The sequence below is a fragment of the Patagioenas fasciata genome, chromosome Z, assembly GCF_037038585.1.
Source record: "Patagioenas fasciata isolate bPatFas1 chromosome Z, bPatFas1.hap1, whole genome shotgun sequence".
NCBI lineage: Eukaryota > Metazoa > Chordata > Aves > Columbiformes > Columbidae > Patagioenas > Patagioenas fasciata.
The window spans coordinates 652,523-679,767 of NC_092560.1; the positions used below are offsets into that span (position 1 = coordinate 652,523).

At 56.9% G+C, this 27,245-nt stretch overlaps 1 protein-coding gene across 2 annotated transcripts in view; it reads right to left on the reverse strand.

Annotated features, from left to right (window-relative positions):
• The window catches only part of FRMPD1 (FERM and PDZ domain containing 1), a 50,928-nt gene extending 31,793 nt beyond the window's left edge, over nt 1-19,135 (reverse strand). For both annotated transcript variants that reach the window (XM_071801779.1, XM_065861284.2), the window contains exon 1: nt 19,075-19,135. The gene's annotated coding sequence lies outside the window, so the exon portion shown is untranslated. The remainder of the gene's footprint in view (nt 1-19,074) is intronic.
• Between the last annotated feature and the right edge of the window lie 8,110 nt (nt 19,136-27,245).

The following is a 27,245-nucleotide window of genomic DNA, read 5'->3' on the forward strand; positions in this document are numbered from 1 at the left end:
GCAGAGAGTCCAGCGCAGCCACCAAGATGCTGAAGGGAGTGGAGCATCTCCCGTGTGAGGAAAGGCTGAGGGAGCTGGGGCTCTGGAGCTGGAGAAGAGGAGACTGAGGGGGGACTCATTCCTGGGGATCAATATGGAAAGGGGCAGTGTCAGGAGGATGGAGCCAGGCTCTTCTGGGTGACAACCAGTGACAGGACAAGGGGCAATGGGTTCAAACTGGAACACAGGAGGTTCCACTGAAAGAGGAGAAGCAACTTGTTGGGGGTGAGGGTGTCAGAGCCTGGCCCAGGCTGCCCAGGGAGGCTGTGGAGTCTCCTTCTCTGCAGACATTCAAACCCGCCTGGACCCCTTCCTGTGGAACCTCAGCTGGGTGTTCCTGCTCCATGGGGGATTGCACTGGATGAGCTTTACAGGGCCCTTCAACCCCTCACATTCTGGATCCTGTGATTTCACCACATCTGACAGTCGGTTCCACAGATGCTGCAACACTCAAGCACCAGTGTGCCTGCAGCCACCTTCTGACTTGGACTCAATGTCTCTTCTCAGCAGCACCAGGCGCTGTGGGTTTCCTGCATCTCTTCAAATGCTCCATCACCCTCCCTGAGCCATGGGGCAGGTCCTGCGTGCAGCTGGTCCGTCCTCCCAAGAGGCTCAACGTTTGGGGGCCTCACCTGCTGCAGCTGCTGATGCCCCGAGTTCAGCTGCTCGCTGGTGGTTCCGCATCGCCCCACGTGCGCCCCCACCGCCGCCCCTCTCTGCAGACAGGACAGCCCTTCCTTGCTGTGCTTCTGCCCTGGTCACAGAGCAGAATGCCTGGAGGAAGCCTCTCAACATGAAGGACAAGGAGGAAAAGCTTGAAGAATGAACACAAGTGCTTAGAACACCTGGGTGGAACACCAAAAAGAAAAATAGCAACAACAACCAAAAAACAACAAAAAAACCCAACCAACCAACAACAACAACCACCAAACCAGATCAAAAAAAAACCAAAACACTGTCCTTTCAGTAAACCAAAATGTTTGAGCCAAACAATATGCATCTTAGAAGAGGTGGTAGTTTTGGCCGACATTTCCCCATAATCCCAGAGTGTCAGGGGTTGAAGGGCCCTGTGAAGCTCATCCAGTGCAATCCCCCCATGGAGCAGGAACACCCAGCTGAGGTTCCACAGGAAGGGGTCCAGGCGGGTTTGAATGTCTGCAGAGAAGGAGACTCCACAGCCTCCCTGGGCAGCCTGGGCCAGGCTCTGACACCCTCACCCCCAACAAGTTGCTTCTCCTCTTGCAGTGGAACCTCCTGTGTTCCAGTTTGCACCCATTGCCCCTTGTCCTGTCACTGGTTGTCACCCAGAAGAGCCTGGCTCCATCTTCCTGACACTCACCCGTTATATATTCATAAACATTAATGAGGTCAATAACAGCGCAAACCGCCAGGCGCAGCCTCCGGTGTCACTGTCCCCAGGGCACCGCTGCTGGGACGGGTTCCCCAGGCTGCTGCAGAGTCCTGCACGTGCGGTCGGCGCCTCCTCCGTGCCCCACAGACGCCCTGCAAGCGCTCTGACCTGATCCTCCTACCTGCCCTCTGGCAACTATTTCTGAGCAAAGCCCTTGAGCAGCCCACTAAGCAGCTTGAGTGAGCTGGGATCCTAATACACAAAGATCCTTAAGTGCTGTCAGATGAAACTAAGCCTTGCTGGGGGTCTGCGTGGCCAACCGACCGACCCAGACGGCCGCTGCGTGGTGGTCAGAGGTGTCACCCCTGCTGCAAGCACGGACAATGGAGATCTGATCTCACACGACTCGGTTCTTGTCCACTCCAACATAGAATGGAAAGTTGGTGGCAGCTCTGCTGTGTGAGGAGAGGAAACCGTGAAGAAACTGGTGATGCCTGTGCAGTCATAGAATCACAGAATCGTTTTGGCTGGGAGAGATCAAGATCACCAAGTCCAACCATTCCCCCAGCCCTGTCACTGCCCCGTGTCCTGAGAACCTCATGTCCGTCTGTCCAGCCCTCCAGGATGGTGACTCCAGCACTGCCCTGGGCAGCCTGTTCCAATGCCCCACAGCCCTTTGGGGAAGAAATTGTTCCCCACATCCAACCTCAACCTCCCCTGGCGCAACTTGAGGCCGTTTCCTCTGCTCCTGGCGCTTGTTCCTGGGGAGCAGAGCCCGACCCCCCTGGCTCCAAGCTCCTTTCAGGCAGTTCAGAGATCAGAAGGTCTCCCCTCAGCTCCTGTTCTCCAGCTGAACCCCCAGCTCCCTCAGTGCTCCATCACACTTGTGCTCCAGCCCCTCACCAGCTCCGTTCCCTTCTCTCCACTCGCTCCAGCACCTCAAGGCCTTTCTTGGCGTGAGGGGCCCAGAGCTGCCCCAGGATTGGCGGTTTGTCCTCCCCAGGTCCCAGCACAGGTTCGGTCACTGCCCTGGGCCTGCTGGCCACCCCAGTGCTGGTCCCAGCCAGGATGCTGTGGCCTCTTGGCCACCTGGGCACACTCTGGCTCATGTTCAGCCGCTGGCATCAACACCCCCAGGGCCTTTACAGCCGCTCTTCCCCAGCTGCAGCGTCCATGGGGTTGTTGTGACCCAAGGGCAGGACCCGGCACTTGGCCTTGGTGACCCTCAGACAATTGGCCTCAGCCCATCGATCCAGCCGGTCCAGACCCCTCTGTGCAGCCATCCCACCCTCCAGCACATGGACACTACACCCAGCCTGGTGTCATCTGCAAAATGACTGAGGGTGCACTCGATCCCCTCATCCAGATCATTGATAAAGAGATTAAACAGAACTGGCCCCAGCACTGAGCCCTGGGGACACCACTTTGGTCCCTCCTGTAGAGCCTTTTGACCCTGCCAGGCGCCAGGCAGGCCCAGCACAGGACGCCTGTGGGCGCAGGTTTGTCTGCGGCTGCTGAGCCCTGGCAGCGGGACACCGCGAGGAACGTGACCCGTCTTCTTCCTTCTCCCACAGACATCCCCAGGGCGGTCAAGCCAGCTGAGGAAAACTCCATCATGCTTTTAAAGGCTCCCTTGCACCTGTAAAACTCCCCAAAACGTCCTGTGGACCCCAGTGACCCACTGGAGTCGGCAGGACACCCAGGAGGGCGCACGTGCAAGGTATTTCTGCAACAGTCCGTGTCCACACCAGCACCGAGCACTCCTCACAGCCCCGCACCGCCGCACCGGCGCCCCCAGAGTCCTTGCTCCGGCGTTATCCTGCTGCATGGAAGAGTCAGGTTCAGTTCAGGCTCTCATGGTGAAGTTGAGGGCTGCTTGGGTTGCAGTGACCAGGAGATGGTGGAGTTCAGCACCTTGTGTGGCAGGAACAGAACAGCAAGTAGAATTGCAACCCTGGACTTTAGCAGGGCCAACTTCGGCCTTTTCAAGCAATTGCTGGGGGAAATCCCATGGGCAAGACTGCTTGAAGGAAAAGGGGCCCAAGAGAGCTGGATTGCATTCAGAGATTGCTTCTTCCATGCTCAGGATCAGAGCATCCCCACACGTAGGAAGTCGAGGAAGGGAGCCAGAAGGCCTGCGTGGTTGAATAGGGATCTGTTGGGTATGCTCAAGCAGAAGAGGCGAGTTTACAGGTCATGGAAGCAGGGACTGGCCACTTGGGAGGAATATAAGGCTGCTGTTAGAGGATGCAGGAAGGCAGCTAGGGTAGCCAAGGCCTCCTTAGAATTACAGCTGGCGAGAGGGGTCAAGGACAGCAAGAAGAACTTTTTCAAATACATAGCAGATTAATACCAGAGGCAATGTAGGCCCACTGATGAATGAGGTGGGTGCCCTGGTGGCAGAAGACACAGAGAAGGCAGAATTGCTGAATGCCACCTTTGTCTCTGTCTACTCCGCTGGAGGCTGTCCTGGGGAACCCTGCACCCCTGAGACCCCGGATGAAGCCAGGTCAATGGAGGAGTTTGCTTGAGTCGATGAGGACTGGGTTAGGGAGCAATTAAGTAGTCTGGACATCCATAAATCCATGGGTCCAGATGGGATGCATCCGCGGGTGCTGAGGGAGCTGGCTGAAGTCATTGCTGGACCGCTCTCCATCATCTTTGCCAAGTCTTGGGAAACAGGAAAGGTGCCCGAGGATTGGAGGAAAGCAAATGTCACTGCAGGCTTCAAAAAGGGCAAGAAGGAGGACCCGGGTAATTATAGACCGGTCAGCATCACCTCTGTCCCTGGGAAACTGATGGAACAGCTTATCCTTGGTGTCATCTCAAGGCACATCAGGGATAAGAGGGTCATTAGGGGCAGTCAGCATGGCTTTACCAAGGGTAAGTCACGCTTGACCAACCTCATAGCCTTTTATGAGAATGTAACAAGGTGGATGGATGATGGCAGAGCGGTGGATGTGGTCTACCTTGACTTCAGTAAAGCCTTTGACACAGTCTGCACAGCATCCTCACAGCTGAACTGAGGAGGTGTGGTCTGGACAATAGAGTAGTGAGGTGGGTTGCAAACTGGCTTAAGGAGAGAAGCCAGAGAGTGGTGGTCAATGGTGCGGAGTCCAGTTGGAGGCCAGTATCTAGTGCAGTGCCTCAGGGGTCAGTACTGGGGTCAGTATTATTCAATATATTCATTAACGATTTGGACGAGGGAATTGAGTGTACTATCAGCAAGTTTGCTGATGACACCAAGCTGGGAGGAGTGGCTGACACTGGAAGCTGTGCTGCCATCCAGAGACCTGGACAGGCTGGAGAGTTGGGCAGGGAGAAATTTAATGAAACAGAACAAGGGCAAGTGTAGAGTCTGGAATCTGGGCAGGAACAACCCCAGGTTCCAGTGTAAGTTGGGGAATGAGCTGTTGGAGAGCAGTGTAGGGGAAAGGGACCTGGGGGTCATGGGGACAGCAGGGTGAGCATGAGCCAGCACTGGGCCCTTGTGGCCAGGAAGGCCAATGGTACCTGGGGTGGGTTAGAAGGGGGTGGTCAGTAGGTCAGAGAGGTTCTCCTGCCCCTCTGCTCTGCCCTGGGGAGACCACACCTGGAATATTGTGTCCAGTTGTGGCCCCTCAGTTCCAGAAGGACAGGGAACTGCTGCAGAGAGTCCAGCGCAGCCACCAAGATGCTGGAGGGAGTGGAGCATCTCCCGTGTGAGGAAAGGCTGAGGGAGCTGGGGCTCTGGAGCTGGAGGAGAGGAGACTGAGGGGTGACCTTATTAATGTTTATAAATATATAAAGGGTAAGTGCCACGAGGATGGAGCCAGGCTCTTCTCGGTGGCAAACAATGATAGCACAAGGAGTAATGGGATCAAGCTGGAACACAAGAGGTTCCATTTAAATTTGAGAAGCAACTTGTTGGGGGTGAGGGTGTCAGAGCCTGGCCCAGGCTGCCCAGGGAGGTTGTGGAGTCTCCTTCTCTGCAGACATTCAAACCCGCCTGGACCCCTTCCTGTGGAACCTCAGCTGGGTGTTCCTGCTCCATGGGGGGATTGCACTGGATGAGCTTTACAGGGCCCTTCAACCCCTGACACTCTGGGATTCTGTGATTCTGTGAGAGGGAAGTTCTTGACCTTCACACTGGCAGCAGAACCCCCCTTGATCACCCTCAACGCCTGATTTCACATGCATCCTCATGAGGCAAATGGAGAGGAATTCAAGGTTTTGCTTTGTTTCAAATTTCCCAAGAGTTGGGGTCTGATTTGTTCTACATACTGGGAATCAGAAGCTATAACACAAATACCACTATGAGAATACATGTATTTATAGCAGATGCAGAAAAACTACCGTTTCTTCGTTATAAAATACACTTTTCTACCTGGAGAGCATACGATCAGCGTTTGCCTTACCGCTGCTGCTGCCAGCCCTGCCGGCGGTGACTGGAACACGGGGCCAGACCTGGCCACCGGTACCAAATGACTGCAACGTGCTCTCCCCGAGGTTCCTGGAGCAAACGCCAGGAGCCTGTGCAGCCGCACGAAGACCACTACAGTGCCCCTGCCCCACGCGTGAATTTGCTAAGGGAGTAAAGGGCCTCCAGGGTCCTTGCACCTCCCACCTCCACGCCTGCTGCCCCGCGGCGGTGCCGCGACGCTCACAGCGGATCCACCGCAGAGCAGCCAGCTCCAGCGCCCAGCACCGCAGCCCTGCGCACCCTCGGGAGCTTTGCCACGGGCAGCAGGGCTGTCCGACGATGGGACACAACCGCTGGTCACCCTCCCGCGCCAGGGCTCCAGCGCCAGCAGCGCCTGCAGCAGCGCCGGGCAGACCGCTCCTTGTGCAGGTGTCTCCGCAACCTCTAAGCACCTGTTCCCTTATGTGGAAACACAGTCCAAACCTGTGCTGTTGAAAATACAGGCAGTACATAGTAGTAGTATACAATGGCAGCGAGTGCCATGACCAAACATGTAAATACAGTGCTTTGTGCCAGTCCCCTCTGCTTTGCATCGAAACCAAATCTCTCTTCTGACACACGGTCAAAACTTGTGCACTGGGTGAGATCTTTAACAGTCTGCTGTTCCTCGGGAGGGGCTCCCAGCTCCAAAAACGGTCTCTTGTCCTCTTCCAAATGCTCCCTTATGGGGCTGATGCGTCCTTCCAAGAGCAGCGAGGCTGCTGGCACCGGCGCCGTTCACTGCTGCCAATGCAGCCTCCGTGTCTCGTCTTTCCTCTCGTCCTCTGACAGGTGCCCAGTTCCGGACCGGGTCTCCTGGGCCTCAGCGATCACGGTGATGCGGACCCGCAGCAGCTCCCCCGGAGGACACGCGGCGGCGCCTGTGCCACGCACGCAGCGTTACGGTGACGCCGTGAGAGCCACCTTCCAGAACGAGCTGTGAAAAATACATCTAGGGCTAGTGCATTTTGTCATGTCTTCCTCACCTTGGCCTTTTTGTGGTGGAGTAGAGGAATATAAATAAGTCTGCGGTCCTGCCGGTATGCAAACTGCAGCTGCTCTTGCTGAACAGGCTGAAGGTGCGAGTGGAACCACGTTCTGCCCACCCCGAGACAGAAACACCCACCAGAAAACGCCCGTGATTGAAGGCAGAAGGCAGAATGTTAACGGGAAGGAGGGAACAGGGTGAAGTTTACATGTCTGGGGCGGCAGGTGAACCCTGTCCTTGCCCACTGAGGTGCCTCTGTACTATAGGCATGAGGCTATGGATGTGGAAGGTCAATCAAGTGATAACGTGGATGGTGGAGCATCTACACCTGCTGGTGAAACCAAATGGTGTGGAAAGCAGGGACAGGGATCCTGGGAGTGGTACAGGGACACTGCCCAGTGGTGCAGAGATGGGGGCAGGAAGGCCAAGGCACAGCTGGAACTTGACAAGTGACACAAAGAACAACAAGAAGAGCTCCCACCAGTACATCAGCCACAACAGGAAGGTCAGGGGAAGCGTGGTTCCTGTGATCACAGAATCCCAGGATGTCAGGGCTTGAAGGGCCCTGTAAAGCTCACCCAGTGCAATCCCCCATGGAGCAGGAACACCCAGCTGAGGTTCCAGAGGAAGGGGTCCAGGTGGGTTTGAATGTCTGCACAGAAGGAGACTCCACAACCCCCCTGGGCAGCCTGGGCCAGGCTCTGACACCCTCACCCCCAACAAGTTGCTTCTCCTCTTTCAGTGGAACCTCCTGTGTTCCAGTTTGCACCCATTGCCCCTTGTCCTGTCACTGGGTGTCACCCAGAAGAGCCTGGCTCCATCCTCCTGACACTGCCCCTTTCCATATTGATCCCCAGGAATGAGTCCCCCCTCAGTCTCCTCTTGTCCAAGCTAAAGAGACCAAGTGATGGGCAAGACTGGCAAACTGGTGACAATGGACCAGGAGAAGGCTGAGGTACTGAACAACGTTTGCCTCAGTCTTCTGGGGCAAGCTCTCTTCCCACAGCTCTCGAGTGGAAAATGAACTGCAAGACAGGGCTATGGGAACAAAGTCCTTCCCACTGTAAGTGAGGATCAGGTTCGTGACCACTTGAGGAACCTGAACCTACACCAGTCCATGGGATAGGACAAGGTGCACGCAGAGTCCCGAGGGAACTGGCGGATGTCACTCCCAGGCCACTCTCCATGGCGCTGAGAAGCCCTGGCAGTCCGATGACGTCCCTGGAGACTGGAAAAAGGGAAACATCGCACGCCTGTTTAAAAAGGGTGGGTGGAAAGGAGGATCCGGGAACTACCGACTGTCAGCCTCGCCTGTGCCGGGCTGATCGTGGCACTGGAAGCTGTGCTGAGGGACATGGGGGACAGGACCGTGATGCGAGGCAGCCAGCACGGCCTGACCAACCTGGTGGGCTTCTGCAACGGGGTGACTACATCAGCAGACATGGGAAGAGCTGTGGATGCCGTCTGTCTGGAATTCTGTAAAGCCTCTGACATGGGCCCCAGAACATGAGCCGCCATGTGCGCTCGCAGCCCAGGAGCCAATGGTGCCCTGGGCTGCATCCCCAGCCCCGTGGGCAGCAGGTTTGGGGGATCCTGCCCCTCTGCTCCGCTCTGGTGAGACCCCCCTGCCGTGCTGGGCCAGCTCGGGGTCCTCAGCACAGGACACACATGGAGCTGCTGAGAGGGGCCAGAGGAGCCCCAGGAATGACTGAGGCTGGAACAGCTCTGCTGGGGACAGGTGAGAGAGCTGGGGTGTTCAGCTGGAGAAGAGAAGCTCCAGGACACCTCAGTGCACCTTTCAGTGCTTAAAAGGGGCCCATGAGAAAGATGGGACAGACTTTAGAGCAGGGGCTGTTGTGACAGGACAAGGGGTGATGGTTTAAACTAAAGGAGGGAGATCCAGGCCGGACATGGGGAAGGAATTGTTGTCCTGAGGGTGGTGAGAGCCTGGCCCAGGTACCCAGAGAGGTGGTGGATGAACCATCCCTGGAGACATCCCAGGCCAGGCTGGACGGGCTCTGAGCACCCTGAGCTGGTGAAGATGTCCCTGTCATGGCAGGGGGGCTGGGGAGCTGGGGAGGTCCTGCCAACACAATTACACGGTTCTATGGCTTTACCTCCTGTGTGGCTGGTGACACATCCTCGCACTGTACTGTTCAAGGGCAAAGTGGGGCTGGTCGTGCCTGGGCTGCCCCAGCTCGTCAGGCTTGGTCCTCCCTGGGCACCAGTAACCGGCCACGTGCCGCCCTCCCCAGCTCTGAAGAGCAGAGGCTGCAGCAGCAAGGTGTTCCCGTTTGCCACAAGGCTGGTCTCCTCGCTTTGGAGAACGGCACAGAGAAGCCCTTCAGCTTGTGCTTTGCCTCTCTGCTGCCAGAAAGCCACACTTTTTAACCCCTGCTTCCAGCAATCACAGGGACAGCAAAAGAAAGGTTCAGGCCAGGTCCTTGTTGAAGTCCTCCCAGCCAATGACTCTGGAGAAAGCCTGTGGGTCAAGAGACTCCGTCTGTGGACCCTCGGCCAAGGAAGAAATCTTCACCCCCAACAGCCCCAACAGTGTGGGGCTGCTTGGGCCAGGGGGATGCAGATCGGGAACAGGCAGGGTCTCACACAGCTGAACACACGGCTCTGCTGACCGGAGATGTGGGTCATGCCATGGGTCAGCTGCCGGGTAAGGAGGTATTGATGCCATACAGCAGGTGGTGGCTGCTCCTGCAGCTGCTGCTCTTGTCCAGGCACCAAAGGGCAGGCACGTTCTTTGCTTCCTAGGCAGGCAACAGACAACCGAACTCTTGATCAGCACGGCTTGTTGTGCGCTGGGCTGCATCGGAAAACACTTCTGGCAGCACTGGGCATCTCTGCAGCAAAGCCTCTGAGCGCCAGCCAGCCCTGACGCTGCCGAGCGCCGTAATTTATAGACCTTCCACACAGGAGCTTCTAAAGGTCTTCTCCAAGATACGGAGACGGCTGGGCCAGAGGACCATGATTAAAGCTCCCATGGCAACCTGCACTGTCACCATAACGCAGGCAGACCCCATCTGGGAAGACGACACTAGAAACCCCCCCAGGAACGTTTCCGCTGGTGTAGCACCCAGCCCGCAGCAGCTCTCCTCTTCCAGCAGACATTTCACCCTGAAGCGCCGCTGTGCAGCCCCGGGTCGCGGTGTGAGCGGCGCCCGGCAGCAGGAGCAGCCCGAGGGCCCCGGTCACAGGTGGAGGACACGGTGCAGAGCACAGCCCAGCAGCCGGTGCTCACCTGCGGCTCCCAGGGACGGTCCCCAGCCCACCCTGCAAACGCGTGGGTGCAGACACGGCCCTTCTCTCCCAGTCACCAAGGTCTTTACAGAAACTGCTTGTGCCCCGGCGCCCGTGGGCAGCGAGGAGGGGGCACGGGTGAGGAGGAGGAGCATGAGCACCGGGGCTGCGGAGACACGGCTGTCGTGATCCGGCTGGGACTGAGCTGCTGCTGTGGCAGTTTCCACACGCACAGTTTAACAACATAACCTTTGCGAAAAAAAAGAAGAAAAATTTTTTAAAAAGGCGGAAAAAAATGTACAGAAAAAGGGAGAAAGGGGAGAAAGGGGGAAGAGAGGAGGAAACAGGGTGGAAAGAGGGGGAAAGAGGGGAAGGAGAAAAGGCAAAAAGGAGAAAAAATAGGAGGGGGACGGGGGAAAGAAGGGGGAAAGAAAAGAAAGAGAGGAAAGAAAATAAGAGAAGAAAAGATAAGAGAAAAGATAAAATAGAAAAGAGAGAAAAGGAGAGGAGGGGAGGGGAGGGCAGGGGAGGGAGAAGGGAAGGGAGAAGGGAAGGGAAGGGAAGGGAAGGGAAGGGAAGGGAAGGGAAGGGAAGGGAAGGGAAGGGAAGGGAAGGGAAGGGAAGGGAAGGGAAGGGAAGGGAAGGGAAGGGAAGGGGGAAGGGAAGGGAAGGGGGAAGGGAAGGGGGAAGGGAAGGGGGAAGGGAAGGGGGAAGGGAAGGGGGAAGGGAAGGGGGAAGGGAAGGGGGAAGGGAAGGGGGAAGGGAAGGGGGAAGGGAAGGGAGAAGGGAAGGGAAGGGAAGGGAAGGGAAGGGAAGGGAAGGGAAGGGAAGGGAAGGGAAGGGAAGGGAAGGGAAGGGAAGGGAAGGGAAGGGAAGGGAAGGGAAGGGAAGGGAAGGGAAGGGGGAAGGGAAGGGGAGGGAAGGGAAGGGAAGGGGGAAGGGAAGGGAAGGGGGAAGGGAAGGGAGAAGGGAAGGGAAGGGAGAAGGGAAGGGAAGGGAGAAGGGAAGGGAAGGGAGAAGGGAAGGGAAGGGAGAAGGGAAGGGAAGGGAGAAGGGAAGGGAAGGGAAGGGAAGGGGGAAGGGAAGGGAAGGGAAGGGGGAAGGGAAGGGAAGGGAAGGGGGAAGGGAAGGAAAGGGAAGGCGGAAGGGAAGGGAAGGGAAGGGAAGGGAAGGGAAGGGAAGGGAAGGGAAGGGAAGGGAAGGGAAGGGAAGGGAAGGGAAAAAGGAAAAAAAAGAAAAAGAAAAAGAAAAAGGAAAAAAAAGAAAAAGAGAAAGGAAAAAAAAAGAAAAAGGAAAAAAGAGGAAAAGGGTAACAAAAAAAGAAAAAAAAAAAAGGAAAAAAAGAATCACAATGGTCTTCCTATCTCAAAAGTCAATGCAATATAAGCAGGAGAAGTTTCCATGTGGAGTTTCCCTGGCTCTTGCGGAGATGAGCTGGGCTCACAGCACAAGGTGACCACACTCGACCTCCTGCCCAGACGGTCCTGGGCCCACCTGCTCATCCTGCTGCCCCAGGACCATCCCTACGGTCACAAACGTCCCTGCATGTTGTGGTGCTTCTCCTCACAGAAACACCCCCGTGACACCGCTCGGTGCTGCCAGACGTCACTGACGGGACCGCGGCCTGTCCAGCAGAGCGCACCCTCCATGCTCTTGTGTCCGCTGTTCGCTGATGTCCCCTGGGGCCCTGGTTATAACGGCTTGGGTACTGCAGGGTGACTTGTTCTGTAACAGGGACCTCACAGCACCCCAGGCAGTTTGTGACCCCTGTGATCCCCAGTCCATCCCTGCTCACGTGGGGTCACAGAGCAGATCACACAGGATCCCAGGGGTTTGAATGGCTCAGAGCAGGAGACTCCACACCCGCTCTGGGCAGCCTGGGCCAGGCTCTGGCACCTCCCAGCACACAAGGTTCTGCTCATGTTCACATGGAGCCTCCTGTGTTTCAGTCTGTGCCCGCTGCCCCTCACCCTGGCGTTGGGCACCACTGAACAGAGTCTGCTCCATCCTCTTGACCCCCAGCTGAGCTGATGTCCCTCTGGCCACGTCACAGTCCTGAGATCTTCAGCCTGGCCTCTCCACATTAGGGAAGCTGAGCTGGGACCCAGAAAATGAGCAGCTTTGGCTTTGTGACAAGCGGAAGGAGCCCGACAGCACCAGCCAGTGGAGCACAAGTGTGATGGAGCACGAGTGTGATGGAGCACTGAGGGACCTGGGGGTTCAGTTGGAGAACAGGAGCTGAGGGGAGACCTTCTGATCTCTGAACTGCCTGAAAGGAGCTTGGAGCCAGGGGGGTCGGGCTCTGCTCCCCAGGAACAAGTGCCCGGAGCAGAGGAAACGGCCTCAAGTTGCCCAGGGGAGGTTGAGGTTGGATCTGGGAACAATTTCTTCCCCAAAGGGCTGTGGGGCATTGAACAGGCTGCCCAGGGCAGTGCTGGAGTCACCATCCTGGAGGGCTGGACAGACGGACATGAGGTTCTCAGGACATGGGGCAATGACAGGGGTGGGTTACGGGTGGACTCAGTGGTCTTGATCTCTCCCAACCAAAACGATTCCATATCAAACTGTCATCAAGCTCGCGCCCTAGCGCTGTGCAGGACAGGCCACGTTCCTCCAGAATGGCCAGGAGGCAGCAGCCAGCACAAGAGGCTTCTGCACATTCCCTGGTTCATCTGCTACCATGGTCAGACAGAAAGAGAACCCGTTCTGTGCCAGAAACACTCGACCCCATTTGCCAAGCTAGGCCAGGCACGTCCAGCACCATCCGATCACAATGTCCCCATGTACAACACCCTCCAGCCCCCCAAGCCGGCAGTCACCTCTTGGGACGGCCGTGCTTCCAGTGAGGAGGTGAACAGGTTCTGCCTTCTCAGCTCTCACACCAGCTCCCTTAGCAAAAAACACCCGTCTGACTTACGTGTTTTTCCATCAAACCATGAGCGCACCCTTGGTTTGAGGCTCCGTTTCTGCAGCACAAAAGCCCTTTGCACTTGGGTGGCCCACCGCAGCCCAGGCGCAGGACCAGCGCCCGTCCGCCACGGCCCCGTCCCGCAGGGGAGGCGGCACACCGAGCGGTCACCGAGCGGTCACCGAGCGGTCACCGAGTGGTCACCGAGCGATCGGGGGCGCAATGCTCCCCAGAAACAGCTCGTGCACGAGACGCGGCTCCACGGCGCGCTGCCGAGCCACCGCGTTACCTCCTCCTCAGCAAAACGGGAGAAAAGCAAACAAAACAAAACGTGTTGATGTTCAGCACTTCTTTGTTATGTCAGGAAAAAAAATCACCACCACCACCACCAACCCCGCTCAGAAAATGAATATTTAAAAAAGTGCTGCTGCTTTTTAATGTTACTGGAAACCCATGGTTCTACCTAAAAACTGTGAGGAGGGAAAATGAAAAAGCAGGTTTTCTACCTGCCACAAGTCGAAAAGGGTCAGCAGGAAACTCAGAGCACCTGGCAGCCCAGGGAAGAGAGGAGAGGTTCTGCTTCAGGCCACGGTGCTGCTGAACCCTGCCTGATGCCACTGCCACACACAGGTGAGGCTTCCCGAGCAGCAGGGACACCTTCTGAGATGGACACCTCTGGGGACACCTCCTGAGACACCTCCGGGGACACCTCCTGAGACACCTCCAAGGACACCTCCAGAGATGGACACCACCATGGACACCTCTGGGGACACCTCCTGAGACACCTCCGGGGACACCTCCTGAGACGGACACCACCATGGACACCTCTGGGGACACCTCCTGAGACACCTCCGGGGACACCTCCTGAGATGGACACCTCCAAGGACACCTCCAGAGACCCCTCCAGACACACCTCCTGAGATGGACACCTCCGAGGACACCTCCAGAGACCCCTCCAGACACACCTCCTGAGATGGACACCTCCGAGGATACCTCCATGGACACCTCCAGAGATGGACACCTCCAGAGTCACCTCCATGGACACCTCCATGGAAACCTCCTGAGACACCTCCATGGACACCTCCAGAGATGGACACCACCATGGACACCTCTGGGGACACCTGCTGAGACACCTCCGGGGACACCTCCAGAGACACCTCCAGACACACCTCCTGAGATGGACACCTCCGAGGATACCTCCATGGATACCTCCATGGACACCTCCAGAAATGGACACCTCCATGGACACCTCCAGAGTCACCTCCAGAGTCACCTCCATGGACACCTCCTGAGACACCTCCATGGACACCTCCCGAGACACCTCCATGGACACCTCCTGAGATGGACACCACCATGGACACCTCCCAAGACACCTCCATGGACACCTCCCGAGATGGACACCACCATGGACATCTCTGGGGACACCTCCATGGACACCTCCAGAGTCACCACCAGAGACACCTTGTGAGATGGACACCTCCACGGACACCTCCAAGGACACTTCAGTGGACACCTCCTGAGACACCTCCATGGACACCTCCAGAGACACCTCCTGAGATGGACACCACCATGGACACCTCTGGGGACACCTCCATGGACACCTCCATGGACATCTCCAGAGTCACATCTTGAGCTGCCTGTACATGCCCATTCCAACCACCAGGGTCCTTCAACCATCCTCTTTCCCATCGCACTGCTCAGGGTTTACATGGACATGCTCTGGCCCTCAAAGGCCACATCTTCAGAGGTGTGTGTCCCTTGGGATGAAGCTCGTGAGAGCCCCAGCCTCGCTTTCCAGGTGCTCTTCACAGGGGATCTGCTGTGCAGCAGACGTGTCCATGGAGGAGAGCAATAGGACGAGACCCCACGCGACATGCGGACACGCAGGTCAGCGCTGGGGACACCTCAGCACCGCTGGGGCCTGCTGCAGCACTGCTGGAAGGCGGCTCCATGCCCAGCCCCGAGCCGGGCCGTGTTCCAGCAGAACAGCAGAGCTCGGTGGCCGCTGGCCAGCGGGAGCAGGAGCCTGGAGCTCTGAATGAGCTGCACCCTGCGCAGCAGACACCCATCACTGCCGCTTTCCACGAGGTCCAGAGGAGTCAGCCACGTGGAATCTTTAACCAAAGGCCAAGTAGCCCCTGGACAGACCAAGGCAGCCTGGAGCACATCTGGTAGTTTGTCTGGGAACACACAATCACAGGGTGGTTTGTGTTGCAGGACCTCCCCAGCTCCCCAGTGCCCCCCCTGCCATGACAGGGACATCTTCACCAGCTCAGGGTGCTCAGAGCCCGTCCAGCCTGGCCTGGGATGTCTCCAGGGATGGTTCATCCACCACCTCTCTGCCCAACCTGGGCCAGGCTCTCACCACCCTCAGGACAACAATTCCTTCCTCATGTCCGGCCTGGATCTCCCTCCTTTAGTTTAAACCATCACCCCTTGTCCTGTCACAACAGGCCCTGCTCTAAAGTCTGTCCCATCTTTCTCATGGGCCTCTTTTAAGCACTGAAAGGTGCACTGAGGTGTCCTGGAGCTTCTCTTCCCCAGCTGAACACCCCAGCTCTCTCACCTGTCCCCAGCAGAGCTGTTCCAGCCTCAGTCATTCCTGGGGCTCCTCTGGCCCCTCTCAGCAGCTCCATGTGTGTCCTGTGCTGAGCAGACACAAGGACCAGAGGGGCAGGGTGACCAGCGCTGCAGATGACACCTCTTGCAGCCAGATTCCTGCCAGGACGGTCTCTTTGTCTCTTTTATCTTGACAGGACATGCTGCTGGTGTCCAGAATCAGCAGCGACCAGGACCACAGGCCAGCCGCTCACTCTCCCGCTGGTCCGGCGGCAGTGCAGCAAATCAGAATCATTTTACCAAAGCTCCTACATCCTTCCCTGGCTCATGTATTTAGGGTAGAAGGGGAGAAGTAAGAATAGCTTTGTGTACAGCCCATTACACATCAACTGAAGAAAAAGATAAACAGAATGTTCAAGGTGGAAAGGAGAAAAATCAATATTTCCCCTCCTGAATAGCTCCCACTTCTAAAAATAGGCTGGTGTGGAAGTGCGTGAAGACTTTTGTCCCCTCAGCTGCATCTCTCTGCACAAGAACTGCCAGCACAGGGAATGTTCACCTCTAATTTCCTGACTTGGCCTCCCAAGAGCGACTTCACGGTGACGAAAACGCGCGTCCCTGGGCCTGCGGTCACATCCTGCTCCCAGCCGTGCGCACGGAGCTGCTCCCCCGTCAGCACCACCCTTGTGTCACCTGCAGTTCGCACAACGGGGGAAAAATGAATCTGTGCAGAACTCCACGTGCTCTGCACATTGACGCTGATCTCCGAGTCCTGGTGCAGAGCTTCAGCCGACAAATACGGCTGTACAGTTTGTCACTCCAGAGTATTTCCAGTGTGTTCTTGGGACTGTTTGCGCAGAAAACTCACCCGGTGTATACAAGCTCAGGGCAGGAAACTCCACAGGTTCCTCCATGCCTGTTGGTAAAGGTGATGTTGACGTGGTCCTCGGATTTCACCGAGCATGGAGACTGTGGGCAGGGAAACAGCTTCTGCAAAGCCTTTTGGCAAATGCCGAGAAAGGAAGAACACGGAAAGGGAAAATGTATGCACTTGAAAAATATTGATTTGGGAATTGCATGCTGCACACAGAGCCATTTCACAAGAAGACTAAGAGCTTCTCTTCAGCTTTAAAAATGAGAGGCTCTTTGCAAGCATTACAGCACAGATAACTAAACAGCATTAAACACGGTGCTCTGTTTGCTAGCAGCTTGCTTAGCAAGAATTTAGAGGGTGATTCACTAAAACTTAGAGGATAAACCCCGGATAAATTCGATAGCACTGCACTTGGGAACGTGGCCTGCTGCTGACGGCGGAACTGGAGTCTCCTCGCTCGGCTCACGCCCCGCTGCACCCAAGCGCTGCCACTTCTGCCGCTGACCCACGCGTCCCCACAGCAGCCACAGCCGCTACAGGACATGACCGAGAGGCTTTGGTAGAAAACCACTTCACCTGCCACGTCCTGGAAGGCTTCACAGGCTTCTTGTACACGCCAGTCCGTCCGGAGGCCTCCTGACCGTCTGCTCTCATCTGAGAGACCTGCTGCTCATCACCATCCCCACCACCCCCAGCTCCCCAGGGCAGGCAGAGGGCCAGCCCCTTCCTTTGGTTTGTGCTGTGTCCTCGCGGATCATTCCAGGGCACCCCTGCTCCTGGCCTTCCCTGCAGATCTGGTCCCAGAACCTGCTCACCGGTCCTGCCAGAGCGGCACGGGCTGGCCCACGAACGGAGGGATGGAGCCAGGGCTCCTGACCCCGGCTGCCGCCCGCGCGGGGGGAAGGAAACGCTGCCCTGCAGGCTTCCAGAATTGCGTTTTCTCTTCCAGCTTGGATCTTTATCAGGTTGCACGACAGCCCTCTGAACACTTCTCTGTCTGCCTTGCTACAGAGGACCCCTATGGGAGCAGGAACAGCACCACAGTGGGGAAAACGGTTCACTGAGGGCTTCCTATCTAACATAATTCCCATCTCCAATTCTGCAGGTTCTCCTGGGCCAGCAGAACTGCTTCTCCAGGACAAGACCCCCATGAGTAACGGGATTCCCACCATTTCTTGGCTTAGAGCCCCTTTGGACCATCCATCCTTGTCTCCCACACCTCACCAGCTGGTAAGTCTCACCTAAACCTGCCGAGAAGGACAGAACCTTTAGAGAGCCTCCCACCGCTGTAGCAAACCCAGCCTCGCCAAGGGAGCACGGACAAGCTGTTGTAGGGAGCTCACAAAAGCACAGGGCGCCCGAGAGGCGACGAGCGCCCGTATCCACAACGGGCCGCCAGCCAGAAGCCGTGGGTGTGTATTCAGTGGTCGGACAGCCAGCACGGCACGTGGAAACGGGGCAAATCCAGCCACTGGGGTGCAGATCTGTAACACCGACCAGACGGACGCGCGAGGCCGCCCTGACCTCACCCGCTGTGCCCCGAGCTCCCACCCCTGTGCCCCGCCGCCCCGGCCATGGAGCAGCTCTGCACGCAGTGCTGCCCCTGATGTTTGCATGCTAAAGCCATTCTGACTTCTGTGCCCTCAAGCCCAGGTGGAATTTCTCTCACAGTATTTTCCCATTGTGGTTAAAAAGCCAAAATCGTTGACTGAGTTCCACAACGAGAGGTGTTGTGTTTTGTTATTTACTTGTGTTTTTGTTCGGGTGGCGGGGGAAGCCCTGTAGCTGCCTCATGTGAAAAAGAAAATTAGCTCATAGCATTTGGGGCAAGATCAGGCCAGAAAACAGTCACTTAAGAGAGGCACACGAAATTCAAGATAACGAACATTTAACTCAAACAGACATTGCAGAAGCAGCTGCCACCCAGCAAGGCAGGAATTCCTGTGTAAACCAGGACACTAGATCAGCACTTAAAAATGGCCCATGAGAAAGATGGGACAGACTTTAGAGCAGGGCCTGTTGTGACAGGACAAGGGGTGATGGTTTAAACTAAAGGAGGGAGATTCAGGCCGGAGATGAGGAAGGAATTGTTGTCCTGAGGGTGGTGAGAGCCTGGCCCAGGTACCCAGAGAGGTGGTGGATGAACCATCCCTGGAGACATCCCAGGCCAGGCTGGACGGGCTCTGAGCACCCTGAGCTGGTGAAGATGTCCCTGTCATGGCAGGGGGCTGGGGAGCTGGGGAGGGCCCTCAAACCCAAACCATCTGTGATTCCGTGACTCTCGAAGCCGCTGCCCTGCTCGCACCCTGGGTTATCACAGCACAACCCCCCACCGCACCGGCCCGGCCGCCGCCAGCGGAGCCCGCGCAGCGAACGCTGATCTGAGCGCAGCCGGTTTGGGGCAGACACCCCGGAGTTGGCTCTGAACTCAGCAGCAGAGCGATTTTCCACGTGGCTTTCGGTAAAGATCCGGCACGGAGCACAACCCCGCACCCCGCCGCGGGCGCTCCCCGCCCGCCCGCTCCCCCGCCGGTCCGGCCCCGCCGCCGGGGCACACCCGCCCGAGCCCCCGCGCGTCCGCGGCTCCGCGCCGCCTCCCGGGCCGGCCCCGCAGCGGGGAGCTCCGGGAGGGGACAGGGGCTCCCCACCCACCGCCCGGTACCTGCAGGAGCGCGGCGCGGAGCCCGCGGCGATGGGGCAGGTGCGGCCGCTGCCCGGGAGGCGGGGCCGGGGGGGCGACCCGAGCCCAGGGACACGCCCCGGCCACGCCCGGCCACGCCCCGGGCCACGCCCCCCGCCCTGGTCCAGGAGCCGCCGCGGGGGCGGCGCGTCCACAAAGAGACTCAATCGGTTTGGTTGGGAGAGACCCCCAAAATCATCGAGTCCACCCGTAACCCACCCCTGTCCCTGCCCCATGTCCTGAGAACCTCCTGTCCGTCTGTCCAGCCCTCCAGGGCTGGTGACTCCAGCACTGCCCTGGGCAGCCTGTTCAATGCCCCACAGCCCTTTGGGGAAGGAATTGTTCCCAGATCCAACCTCAACCTCCCCTGGTGCAAAGATCCTGTGAGGCTGGGAGCTGCCCCTGGGCCCCAGTCTGCACAGTTGCCGGCACCTACACACACACAGAGCCCAGCACCCCAGGCAGTTTGTGACCCCTGTGATCCCCAGCCCATCCCTGCTCACGCGGGGTCACAGAGCAGATCACACAGGATCCCAGGGGTTTGAATGGCTCAGAGCAGGAGACTCCACACCCGCTCTGGGCAGCCTGGGCCAGGCTCTGGCACCTCCCAGCACACAAGGTTCTGCTCATGTTCACATGGAGCCTCCTGTGCTTCAGTCTGTGCCCGTTGCCCCTCACCCTGGCGCTGGGCACCACTGAGCAGAGTCTGCTCCACCCTCTGACACCCACCCTGACATATTGATCATTGATCACACCCCTCTCAGCTTCTCTTCTCCACTCAGCAGCCCCAGCTCTCTCAGTGTCTCCTCAGCAGAAAGGTGCCCCAGACCCCGCAGCATTTTTTTTCTGTCAACTATATCACACATGTTAATAAAAGAAGAAAACTCCAAACAACATACAAGCACAGACAAGTCCCGAAGCCACAGCACCACTCCGCTGCGGGATCGGATGCTCTTGCACACACCAGCACGGACGCACAGACACGCAGAGCCCAGGGCTGCCCAGGTCCCCAGCACCCAGCCCCTCTGCTGGACCTGCCCTGGACCCCCACGCCCCCCGCTCCCTGGCCACCTCACCTCCTGGCCACTTGTCCAGCTGGGCTGTCACCAGCACTCGCACGCTCTCTCGCACACCCACACACTCTCTTGCACACCCGCAGTGCTGGCACACGGGCTCTAACACACACACACACACACACACACACACACACACACACACCAGATCCATCCCTCGCTGGGAAAAGTGCCCAAGCGGAGCTGAACGAGGCGGCAGGACAGACTGACCCGCTGCAGGGCACGGACGGACAGACATCCCGTTCAGAAAACGCTTCCCGTGCTGCCGGCCCTTTTCACCCCATCCCTCTCTCTTCCCACCTTCGTGCTCCCCAAACCACCTCGGTCTCTGCGTTTCCCCGCATTGGGTTCCTGCCCCGTGCACCCTGCGATGAGCCCGCGGGATCCCAAACGCTCGTCCCTGCACCCACGGCGTGTCCCATGTTGACGGCAGGGACCTCGTTGGTTCCAAGGGTGCTCAGGCCTTGGAACGCTGGTGGTCACGGCCCCAACCTGACAGAAGAGACTGGACAACATCCCCAGACACACGGGGTGACCTGTGGGGTGTCCTGTGCAGGGACAGCAGTTGGACTCCGTGATCCTGTGGGTCCTCCCAGCTCAGGACATTCTGTGACTCTATGAAACGTGGACTCTTTTTGGCAGGTTTGACACCTGCACTGCTGGGCTGAACCCTTCCTGGGGTAGCCCTGGGATTTTCCTTCTTCTGAGTCCCTGCTTTGTGTTCCCTACCACCTGTGTGCCCCTGGGCTGGCGGTGGCCACCGATGGCTCCTGTATGGGCCTGGGAGTGGGCAGGGCAGGGTATCGTTGGGGTTCCCTCCCCGTGCTGCTCTGTGGACATGCGGAGCGGGTTTCACCACGAACCACGGTGCTGCCGGTGCCCTGGGCGGCGCGAGGGACGAGGGACGCGGCGCGGGGCCGTGCGGGATGTCACTGCCTTCCCTCAGACACCGCACAAGGGACACGGAGCCACATCCACCGCGCCAGCTCCTCCTCCCACACCAGCACCAGCCTCCGCTGCAAAACGGCCCTGCTCTGTGTTCAACCTCCGCTGCGACGGTCTGCAGCTCTTTATTTAGCACAGGGCTGGTCAGGAAGCAGATACCCACTGAAAGGTATTGATTTCTCCCGTTTCGTGCCTTTCTGGTTTTGCTCTTTCATACTCCCGAATTAGCCAGAGTATTTCTGCACTGCGGGTCCTCCTCCTTTACCTGTGCTGGCCCCCAGGTCACCTCGCACACTGAAAACACACCTATCGCTTCCTTTCCTGCCGATGCAAGGGCTGAGTTTGCCTGGCACCTTTCATGGTCAGCACTGCTTTGTGATCACTGAACTTGACCAAAAATGAGGCTGGGGCCCGGCTCCTGTAATTAATATAACATCAAACGGTGCCCAGGAAAAGGCTCCGCATCAGCTGCTGATTCATGCAGCTTTCCTGGGCAATCCGCATCACATTTTCCGTCCTATCAATGTGCCTGGATTGTGTTTTCAAAGCAACTCACGCAGGAAGCAGAAGCTTAATTAGAAATTAAGCCATGGTTCTCCTTCCTGGGGATGGAAACTTGTATCCGCTAACCAGAGAAACCAGAGTTTGATGCCAAGCTGCCAAATGTATGAGATTTGTACCTGCGTGCGGTGGAGCTGAGCACGTGGGTTTCTTCTCTCTGGTTATTCCACAAGAAGTCTCCGAAGCATGGGGGACATTTCTCCAGAACGTTACGAGACAGCGTTCTTCATTGCCCGTGTTTGATCACGTCACAGACGGCCTATAGAAGCCTTTTGTCTGTGGAAACATTTCAATACTATTTGGAGCCTTCCAACTCATTGCTGCTTGCCTGCCAAGCTGTTTTTATGGAGAATGCAATAATATGAAACCTCTGGGAGCTCATCCTGCTCATGATCTCGACATGAGAACACATCCCCATGCCCTGTGATCCGGACGATTGCTCTGGAACTGCTGGGATCCAGAAATCTGAGTCTGCGGAAGAAGAATGACAAAGACTTTGTGAAGGAGAAAAACCCTTCACATGTGGCACATCTGGAACAGTGAGCTTAGTGGATTAGCCAGTCCGTCTCTGAGCTCCGACGTGGCGGGGCTGCCCGGCCACGTTTGAGTGCCCGTGTGCACAGACCTCTGCTCGCTCGAGCTGAGCAGGAGCAGCTCCGGATCCCGACGCTGATCCTGCTCTTGTGCAGGACGAAGCCGCAGACCAGGTGAACCTCCACCCAGCGCTCCCGGCGCGGATGGCTGCGACGTTCTGCTGAGGCCGCTCATCCCGGTTGTCTGATGATGCTCGGCCCATCAAAGGTCACAGAGAATTATGTGAGTGACCCAAACTACATTAGAATCACAAAATTATGGAATTACAGGACAGTTTGTGTTGCAGGGCCCTCCCCAGCTCCCCAGCCCCCCTGCCGTGACAGGGACATCTTCATCAGCTCAGGGTGCTCAGAGCCCGTCCAGCCTGGCCTGGGATGTCTCCAGGGATGGTTCATCCACCACCTCTCTGGGTACCTGGGCCAGGCTCTCACCACCCTCAGGACAACAATTCCTTCCTCATGTCCGGCCTGAATCTCCCTCCTTTAGTTTAAACCATCACCCCTTGTCCTGTCACGACAGGCCCTGCTCTAAAGTCTGTCCCATCTTTCTCATGGGCCCCTTTTAAGCACTGAAAGGTGCACTGAGGTGTCCTGGAGCTTCTCTTCTCCAGCTGAACACCCCAGCTCTCTCACCTGTCCCCAGCAGAGCTGTTCCAGCCTCAGTCATTCCTGGGGCTCCTCTGGCCCCTCTCAGCAGCTCCACGTGTGTCCTGTGCTGAGGACCCATAGCCAGAAAAGCTCAGATCCATGACAGCCGAACTACACAGCCCACAATTTGCCCCTGAAAGTTCTCTCTTCCTTCTTACACCTTTGACAATGTGTTCCAACAACAAAGAGCTCAGAAAGGAACACACTACTTTTAACCTGTGCTGAAAGGCAGAAAAGGAGCGATTGGCACAAGAGAAACGCTTCTGCTGATGATGTAGGTAACTGGAAGGCATTTCTTCTCAGGTTCAAACTCACTCAAACTGCACAATATTCTGATATATTCTGTAATTCTACCGAGAGCAGCAATTGCTTCACAAAGCGACACCAAGGAGTGGTACAAGTGACGTCTCCTTCCTGGCTCCTTTTGGCACAAGGGTCAGTGCATTGAACCTCCTGAAGGCCTCCGAGATGAAGCTCAGCACCGCTGCGCGGGCAGGACGCGCTGTGGTTACGTGTCTCTGTTTTGGGATATCAAAGCTCCCATTAGTTGTGTCCCAGATCACTCATAAGCGGGTGGCAACTCTGAAGTATTCAGCTTGAGGCCCCGGTGCTGCTCTTCAGCTTTTGTTTTGCTTCCAGCTGAAGGAAAGTTTTAGGGCTGTTTTCACCACCCGAATGCACAAAGCAGCGACACCCCCAGAGCCACGACCCTGCCCAGCTCCCCCGTCCCAGGGGGTTCAGCCCGTGTCTGGGGGACACCCCCCACCCCACGGACCCGAGGTCACTGTGGGGTCCGGGACGCGCCGTGGGGTGCAGGGACGAGCGTTTGGGATCCCACGGGCTCATCGCAGGGTGCATGGGGCAGGAACCCAATGTGGGGCAATGCAGAGGCCGAGGTGGTTTGGGGAGCACGAAGGTGGGAAGAGAGAGGGATGGGGTGAAAAGGGCCGGCAGCACGGGAAGCGTTTTCTGAACGGGATGTCTGTCCGTCCGTGCCCTGCAGCGGGTCAGTCTGTCCTGCCGCCTCGTTCAGCTCCGCTTGGGCACTTTTCCCAGCAAGGGATGGATCTGGTGTGTGTGTGTGTGTGTGTGTGTGTGTGTGTGTGTGTGTGTGTGTGTGTGTCAGCGCCCGTGTGCCAGCACTGCGGGTGTGCAAGAGAGCGTGTGGGTGTGCGAGAGAGCGTGCGGGTGTGCGAGAGAGCGTGTGGGTGTGCGAGAGAGCGTGCACTCCTGCCCTGGAGCCGCTCTGCTGTCCCAACAGCACTAGGTGGGTTTACATTGCCGGAGAGTCCGCTCTGGCGTGGTTTCACCCCTTTTTATCACCCAGTTTACATGAACCCCAGGATGCCCCGTGGGCCCGCATGCTGCCATATTTATTTTATTTGCTCTGCAGAAAAATATCCTCTGTCCCACAGTCCCAGATCATCCGAGGACACCACTGTCCCAGCAGCACTGCCAAACGCCCTGCACGGGGACCTGCTCAGTCCCTGCCGTGTGTCCAGAAGCCAGCGCAATGCGTTTTTCAGGCCTCTCTGTGCTGCAGCTCCGTGCCGCTTTGTTCCCTCAGCACAGCGCCAGACGCAGCAGACGTGGCTTCGATCGCGGGTCTGTCGCTCAGTGACGCCGTTCGTGCCGCAGACCCGTCCCCCGCGAGCAGCGGCCAAGAGCTGCGACTGCACCGCTGGTGCTGCTGGTCCTGAGCAGCTGCATGAGCTGAAAACCAGAGCTACCGGCCGGGATCGGCTGGAAGGAAAAGGCTTGTTCAGCCTTGAGAGCAGAAGGCGGAGGGGAGACCTCACCACCGTGTTCCGGTATTTACAGGTGGTACAGAGCAGATGGAGACTGTTTGCACAAGGAGTCCCATGGAAAAGACAAGGGGCGATGGGTGGAAGTTATTCCAGTTTGACACAAGGGGGAAATTTCTGTGATGAGAACAACCAGCCATTGCCACAATGTCCCCAGGGAAGTGGGGGGTTCCCCAACACTGGACACATTGAAGATGCAGCTGGGCAGGTGCTGGGCCAGCTTGTCCAGACCAGGTTTGTGCCAAGAAAGGTTGGACCAGGTGATCCCTGAGGTTACTTCCACCCTGGATTCTGTGATTCTGTGGTTCTTGACTTCAGAGCTGGCAGTCGTAGACGGAGATCGATGTGTGTGGTCTTGTGGATTAATCCTCTCCAGAGGTGGGGATGGTGTCACCTGCCTCGGAGCCGAGGACAGGATGGACAGACAGAACGCGTCTGCAGCCCAGGGCAGAGTGGCTGCTGAGTGAGCAAAGGGCACTGGTTGCGGGCCCCAGACACCGCATACAACAGCAGTACTGACAGCATACAACAGCTGTACTGATAGCATACCACAGCTGCATTGAACGCATAAAACAGCTGTATTGAAAGCATACAACAGCTGTATTGAACGCATACAACATCTGTATTGAATGCATACAACAGCTGTAAAGACAGTATACAGCAGCTGTCTTTAGCGCACACAACAGCTGTACTTACCGCATACAACAGCTGTATTTAACAAACACAACAGCTGTCTTTAACGCACACAACAACTGTATTGACTGCACACAACAGCTGTATTTTTTGCAACCAACAGCTGTATTTACCGCACATATCAGCTGTATTGAACTTATACAACAGCTGTGTTTAACGCGTACAACAGCTGTCTTTAATGCATAAACAGCTGTCTTTAATGCACACAACAGTTGTCTTTAATGCACACAACAGCTGTATTGACCGCATACAACAGCTGTATTTAACTCCCCACTGCGGGAGCAGACAACTGGCGGAACCCTACATAACAGCCCTTGGTCTTCTTCCCTGACCCTCACACCTGGGGCTGCAGATCCAGGCTGGAAAACAGAGGAAATAGAGAGGAAAAGTCTTCGCTGGTGACCGTCCCAAAAGCAAACAGGCTGTGGGCTGAGAGGACACACCAAACGTCACGGGCGCAGCTGCCAGAGCCAACCTGTCTGCCAGAGCGTTCTCCCATGTGAGGGAACCTGCCCTGCATCACGTGAACCAGCCTAAGCCAGCCCAACTCAGACCCTCTTTGCCCTGGTTAAGCCTGGGTTAGGTACCCGTATCACCTCATGTTCCTGTGCATCACTGACTGAAGATGTGCCAGTCCTGGTGTCCACACACATCTTGTCTTTAGCCACATCTGATTTTAGGCCAGCTGGACCTAGAGCAGCGAGTACGGACGCTGCAGCTGCGAGGCACCGGACAGACAGCGCCAGGAGCGTCAGGGCAAGGGCCACGCACGCTGTTTGTGCACCGTGCACACGATTTGTGCACCATGCACACGATTCGTGCACCATGCATGCTATTTGTGCACCATGCACACAATTTGTGCACCATGCGTGCTATTTGTGCACCGTGCACACAATTTTGTGTGCCATGCATGCTATTTGTGCACCGTGCACACTATTTGTGCACCATGCACATGATTTGTGCACCATGCACACGATTTGTGCACCATGCATGCTATTTGTGCACTGCGCACGCGATTCGTGCGCCATGCACACTATTTGTGTGCCACGCACATGATTCATGAGCCATGCACAGTATTTGTGTGCCATACATGCTATTTGTGCACCGTGTACGCAATTCATGCGCCATGCATACTACTTGTGTGCCGTGCACACGATTCATGAGCCATGAACAGTATTTGTGTGCCGTGCACGCAACTGGTGCACCATGCACACAATTTGTGTGCCATGCACGCTTATGTGTGCACTGTGCACGAGATTTGTGGACCGTGCACACGATTTGTGTGCCATGCATGCTATTTGCACGCTGTGCATGCGACTTGTGTGCTGTACACGCCATTTGTGCACCGTGCATGCTACTTGTGCACCCACGCACTAGCAGAGGGCACTGCACTCCAGACCAGGCCCGGGAAGCTGGGAGGCACCAATGGGGTGAGTGTGAACTGTCCCTTCAGCCTGAACGGGCACTCACATCCATTTGCCTTTCAGGCTGGCCTGACGAAGCCCAGAAAATGAACCTTTGCACGGTCTGACAGGCCATGCAGCCCACAGGGAGAGGCTGCGGAACGGCAAGATGAAATTTACTGGCCAGACAAAGAGAAATTCTATTTGTTTGCACAAAGCCAAATGCTGCCATTAGCACGCATATTATTATTGACTATTCTGATGTGGTGAAAGGGTGAACGTGATAGGTAGCACCAAGGCTCCAGCACTACCTGCTTTGCTGCCCCTTGGTGTTCGCAAGGCTCCCCTGGGCTCTGAAACGCCTTCGACAGGTATGGTGACAAACGTCCTGATCCGGCCACAGCCGTGGGGGTTTCTGGCACCTCTCTGAGT